Source organism: Clytia hemisphaerica, unplaced genomic scaffold (genome assembly GCF_902728285.1).
Source record: "Clytia hemisphaerica strain Z4C2 unplaced genomic scaffold, Clytia hemisphaerica genome assembly, whole genome shotgun sequence".
Lineage (NCBI taxonomy): Eukaryota > Metazoa > Cnidaria > Hydrozoa > Leptothecata > Clytiidae > Clytia > Clytia hemisphaerica.
Window position 1 is genome coordinate 218,813 of NW_027103311.1, and position 6,958 is coordinate 225,770.

A 6,958-nucleotide genomic window follows, 5' to 3' on the forward strand; every position below is an offset into this window, starting at 1 on the left:
TTCAAACAAACAACTATACAAAGAAAAAGAAAATGGCAAGATGAAGACAAAGCCTAGAGTCAGGTGTGGTACCAAGAGTAAGCACTCTCTGGCGCCCTCGAGCCATCCGTCATCTTTATCAAAGAAGAAATAGTGATCATACACTATTTCGTACATAAAAAAAACAGAGAAAAGGGATTTAAATAAAACAAATTGTAAACAAAAAAGTTTAAAATTTCTGACCATACAGTGAAGTACAGCAGAAAGAAAAAGAAAAAGTTGAAAGGTTGACCGAGAGCCCGGTTCGGAACCCCGTAACTGAGTGGCCGTACACATTGGAAACGAATTAGAAAATGAGACAAACTCAACAAACTTAGACACAAACTACAAATATACTGGACAGAGAAAAAGATACAACACATTGAAATATAAAACGACTCTATCGATTAAAAAGAAATGAAAAGTAGTAAATTAGTAAAAGAAACAGTGACAAGTCCAAAAATTTTTGCGGAACGACCGTTTTGAGGGCGCGAAGCGAAGCGCCCGAATAGGGAGTGTAGCATCCTTTCTCTAGATCTGCGCGTGGCGTAAAAAAATCTGTATATGTACGAAAATTTCTGAAAATGAGCCGGTGGGATGGCGAAATATCAACTTTGCTTCGTGTTGGATGGGGTTAAAATTAGTTTAGCACTAATTGAAGTGTTTGTTTCATAAATTACTTATTTTAATAGAATATAATCTATGTTTTGAGTATTATAATGTAAGATCTATTAAATATGTATTTTCCAAAAATCAAAATGTTAAAAACATAACTAAAAGTTTCATGCACTTACGTACAATCATCAGATGTGACTAAAAACAGTGTTGAAAAGAAATTTATGTACAAGAAAAAAATTCTGATTCATTAAAAAGTGATTAAAACATGTGAGATCTATGTAAGATCTATTATGAAAATTGCAACTTTTGTACAAATAATAGTAATAGTACCAAAACTTTATCTCATTTGCTTTTTTCCCGCTTCTTCCAGATGTCTGGGCCCAGTCTTTTTTTCTGCGTTTCATTTTCAAAACAACAAAGATGGCCCTGAAAACCAACGAATCTCTTCGGCTTTTGAGGTGCATGCATTAACTTTTGGACTGATTATGGCCCATTGAAAGGTAAATCTTCATTTTTTTTCACCTTTATATTTTCAACTACCTTTGGAATGTTACATTAGTACTTTTTTCTTTGTGTTGACTTTTTTGTATTAAATTGGATTTCATCTTACAAAACAAAATGTTTTTTTCTCGGCCATGTGTTTCATGGATATCATATGGCCATGTTTTCTTTCCACAGGCTTATTTTTTATTCATATGGGTCGTGTGTTTATTCCATTTTACTCTAACTATAATTATTTATCTCTTCTGTCTTCAGGTGAAGGAGCTTGATTGATGTGATGGGTGACTTTTAACTACCGATCGGCCGACTGGCTGAATCAGCAGTGTTTCAGAGTTTTGGTGGGTGAACAACAAAGAAGCAGCATAAAACCAAAATATACATAGCATTATTATGACTGTATGAACAGATTGTGATTGATGGAGAATAATAAAATGGTCCTGCTGAATATAAATTGTGCCAGTTCCATGTTATTCCGTACAATGTTTACGAGACAAAAGAGAAGACTGTACTGGAAAGCAGAATCAAAATGATAATTACTAGTTGCTATTTTCGTCATTGAAGAATTCTTCAATATTTATTCGATAATGGAATCAATTTGGTTTGGCTTGATTGATTGTTGATTCCATTATCGCTTGCTGACTCTCGAGAGATTTTTGTTTAACATTGGAGCTTGATCATCATCAATTAGAATAATGCCGATTTATATTTGTACGATAAAGTGATAACAAAAGCATGATTGATGACTTTAGCCCAAAAGACAACTTAAATGATAAAAGTACCTTTATGTTACTTTTGATGCTAGCTCGAATATATTTTCAAACAAGATATCTTTCACAAAAAAGTGTTTTTTACTGGCGAATCAACTTATAATTTCATAAACTCTTTGACGTGAGATTGTAGATAACGCTTGTTATTATTACCGCCTAATAAATAGTAATGGCATTACTTTAATATACTTAAATGAATTATAGAAGTTTTTGAATTTTATTTTGCAAGGCAAGGTTCTTGAAAAAATTAGTTTGGACTGGTTTGGATTGATTTTATAAATGAAACATTGGGAACATCTTTTTGCCGAACACTCAATATCGCAAAAATAGACTCACAAAAAGACAAAATTTCATCACACAAAAAATCTCACTAGTCTTGATAAGTTACTGGAAATTATTGCTAGGCTGCTGATTCTATTTCGGGAAATTGATACTACATTTGAAGTGAATGATATCATAAAGAGGTAGCACATTTTGAGAGATTGTATACTAGGTTCTAATAGCTGAAAAGCTCAAGATCATCTTTCAAACTACGCACTATTTTCTTTTAAATTTTGAAGGGAAATGTATAATATGATTTTTGAATTGTTGATAAATTTGTCTTTGTAAAAGTTTTATAGAGAGCTAAGTAATTGTTTCAAAAAGTCACAAAAAGATGGGATAAAAGTCTTTCAATTTATTCAGATAAACTACCAGCCTAAAGCCTAATGTAATATCTTTGTTGTTGGTCATTCAGCCATTGCACAAGAAACAATTGTGTTCTTTTTTTGTCACTTGCACTATTTTTTATAAGAACCAGTAAATTTTTTTAAAGGTTTGGCTGTCCTTTTTTGCACTTTGAGCCTGAAATTGTTTTTGAATTGCTCAAAACCCGGCGTATTTAATTTTTGAGCCTCATATGTGACTCCCCAAGCGATTTAAAGTACCTGAAAATAGTACCGGTCTTTAGACAGTCTTTTAAGGACCGGTAAATGACCGGTAAAAATTTACTAAAAGGCCGCTACGAGTCTAGTTAATTTAGTTGCCGCTGCGAAGCGTCCGGTCCTAGACCGGCCCCAGACCGGCCCGGATTGCCCAGTCGACTTCCTTTTACAACAATTTTTTCATGTAATCGTTACTAAAAATCACTAACTAGCGGCCCGGACCGGTCTAACGAACGACCCGGACCGGTCTGACGAATGACCCAGACCGGTCTGACGAGCGGTCAGGACCGGTCTAACGAGTGGTCAAGACCGGTCTAACGAGCAGCCACGAGCGTCTAGAAGCGGCCGGGACCGTTAGAGATCACATTTCTAGAAGGTCTGGAGGCCGATGTAAAACAAAAATTTAACCGCTACTAGACCGCTCGTAATACCGGACCAAGACCGGTCTGATTTTCAGGTACTTTAAATCGCTTGGGAAGTCACATATTGTTCTTATAAAATTCTTATAAAAAAGAAAGAGTTGAGTTGGAAAACATTATCAATAAAAGTTTGACTTATAAAAATAATTTGTTAGTGTCGAAATTTCTTCGCTTTGCAAAAACGGAACGGTCGTTCCGCAACCCCTTTTATGTTGATTTGTTGTTTAGTTGTGGAGTACCTTAAAAAAAGAAATTTTGGCGGAAAGAAAATTTGGCGGATTTGGCGGATTTGACTGAAATCCGCCAAATTAAGTTCCCGCCAAAATTTCTTTTTTCCACCATCCGCCAAATTAAATTCCCTCCAAATTAAACATTTTGAAAATATGATCTCTTTTAAGGTGTTTTTGCTATTTTTTCGCTGTTTTGACGCCATCTTAAGGTTAAATTTTTAAGCGACCGCCAAATTTAGTTTTTTTGTGCATCCGCCAAATTAAATTCCCTCTGAAAAAACTTATTTGGCCATCCGCCAAATTAAATTCCCGCCAAAATTTCTTCCTTTAAGGTAATGAATCTGAAAATCTTTTCGCATTACTGAAAAAGGTTCTCAAAACTTGATGGCGACCATACATTTTCTTCAAAACTTTTTCCAACCATGTAATCTTTGCTCCTTGCTTCTTTGCTCTATCAATAAGAGACATACTTGCACTAATGAAATTGTTCACGCTGGAACAGACCCTACCGATCCTCAAAATTTCAGCTCCCACACAGTCCAAAACATCCGAGATGGAATATTGGTTGACGCAAATAAAATACGAACAATCGAAAAAAGAAAGTTATCTCTTTTGTCATAGAGTTTTGCATCTATGTAACTGTTGTCATTGGTTAATGAGAGATCCAGAAAAGTAATAGTATCGCCTGAACTTTCAAGATTCAGAAGCAGCCGCCGGCGGAATTTTTCGATATATCTGTTCTTTTTTTCCAGGAGAGAAAATTTAACAAATAAATCTAGGGACCATGTCCTTTCTGAACACCTGCTTAGAATCCAGGAGTCGGCTACAAAATATCTGTTCTCAAAATCCAGGATCATGTTCCAGAAAAACCACCTCAAATTTTCCAGCACCCCCTTGGTCGAAAATCCAGGAGCAAGTAATCAAATAACACATCAAATTTTCCAGGAGCCTCAAAATACCGATTTTGTAAGAACTTCGCGGATTGATAATTTTGCAAATTTTCGCGGGAACTTAATTTTGCGGTTTTAGACCCAGATCTACCTTAGGAGAGGAAATTTTGGCGAATTGCCTGAAAAATTCGCCAAAATTAGATAGTTTTGTCATTCGCCAAATTTGATTTACCTTCGTTAAAGTCTCTATTTTTCCTTAAAGTGCTATGTTTTTACCCTTATTCAGCTAAAATATTAAACAAAGTCATTCGCCCGTATTAATTCTCGCCAAATTTAGAAATATTCTTGAATCGCCAAAATTTCTTCTCTCAACAAGGTAATACAGATTCAAGACTCGCGAATCTATCAAATAGAAGGTTCCTGGGCTAATTAATTTTCGCTTTATTCGGATTAAAAAAGTCGTGAAATCTTTTGGTTTTAATTTCGCGAGTCAAGAGTTTTGAAAATTTTAGCGAATAAGACTGAAGCTTAAAATGGCCATTTTTTGTCAAGTACGGACACTTTCATGGGTTTTCTGCCGAAAATTATGTGCGTTTTAATTTAGCGGAAGTGCGAAAAAAAGTTCAAATACCGTCACCGACAATTTTTAGGTTTTATTTTAGGCCTATTTCGCAAGGATAGGTATTTCAACTGCAACAATTGTTGATGAAATAAGGAGCAAGGGAGTGTGATTATTTACGTGGGTCCCGTGCCCTCGTGGGTCCAAAAAAAAAACCCGTGGGTTAAAAAAAAAACCCATGGGTCCAAAAAAAAAAAACTCGTGGGTCCAAAAAGAAAAACCCGTGGGTATTTCGTGGGTCCAAAAAAATTTACGTGGGTATCTCGTGGGTGCAAAAAAAAATCACGTGGATATCTCGTGGGTCCAAAAACAATTACGTGGGCATCTCGTGGGTCCAAAAGATTTACGTGGGTATCTCGTGGATCCAAAAAATTGCGCCAAGACTCTATGTGTATAGACTCGCGCCGAACAAAAACCTTGTGAGTTTTTTAAGTACTTTAGAGTTGTAAGACTTTTCCAGAGAGGCTGTTTTCCTACAAAAGTGTGTACAATCGTAACGTATATCTTTTATTACAAGAGATGTAAATTTCATTGGTAAGAAAATATTATTGATTGAATAATTGACTTTATGTAAAAATAGACTATGACTTTTCGGACCCACGGGGGCACGAACCCACGAGGGCACGGGACCCACGTAAATAATCACACTCGGAGCAAGGAATACCCTGCTGAAAATTTCATTTTTCAACTGTTATTATTATCTCATTATATCAGAAGAACGTTCTAATTTCGATGTGCAATTAACATAGAGGAGGTGAAGTTTAGTGACTGAGGAGGGGCAACAATGGTTTATGCCAACGGGAGCATGATAGAGAGATTTGACTGAACATTCAAAATTGGATAAAAGCAGAGAGCTGCCTTCTCATCAAAAGCACAACACCTAAAAACTTAAAAGAAACCGAATACTTTTTTGAGAAGACAGAAGACCCCACTCACAGGGGTGGAAGGAATAAAGACAGAAAAGTACACATTGAGTTTTAATTGTTTTTTCTTTTTCTCGCATTATTGTTAGGGCGAGGTCGGGGCTTGGACAAACCAAGCCCACGAACCCAACAACCCAACGCCTGGTCTGAGTTGTCGTTCGTCCCGTGCTCCCTGACCTCGTACAGAAATTCGCGGTACGTACGTTCTGTAATAAAAAAAGAGTATGATTAATCTAAGTTTAGATCTCCAAAACCAGACCTGTTCATATTTAGACCAATTCATTTTTGCACCCATTCATGCTATGTTAATACAAGCTATAAACCGTTTAGTGCAAGGGCTTATGTATCATCAAAAAAGCTTCTCGTGTGCACAGGTTTGATACAAGCAAACTAACTTTTAATCTGATGCACTGACCCCTCAAGGATTAAGAAAATCTTGGGCTACAAAATCCTAACACCCCTGTTGCCATGGAAAATGACCTCATTGGTTACCATAGCAACAAAAAATAAAAGTCGTCAAATTCAAAGTTTTTTTGTTCCATTCGAAAGAGCATGAAAAACTGGTAAAGAAAATGGTCACAACCTAAATGTATATATCTCGAGATGTTAAGAAAATAAGACAAAATGACGTCATAAATGATGACGTCATCGAAAAATGAAAAAGGGTCCAAATTCAATTTTTTTTGGCTCATTCGAGAGAAAACCTTCGGGAACAAAAATATTACTACGAAAAAGCTTGAAAATCATTTAAAGAAGCCAAAATTGATATCTTTGATTTTTGCCTGTGAAAGGTTGGAGCTTAGGGGCACGCCCAGCCAGCAGATTAGAGGCAAAAATTAAAAAAATCAATTTTGGCTAATAGCCTCTTTTAAAATGATTTTTGAATGCTTACGTAATTTTGAAAAACGAAATGTCCTGGACCTTCCATATTTTCCTGTCATATTGGAGTATAAGTTTCACTTACCGATGCATTGCTCCAAGGGGTGACTTCGGATTTTCTTTGCTTTCAACTCTGAAAAATAAAACAAATTAAATTATCCTTTCCGTAGA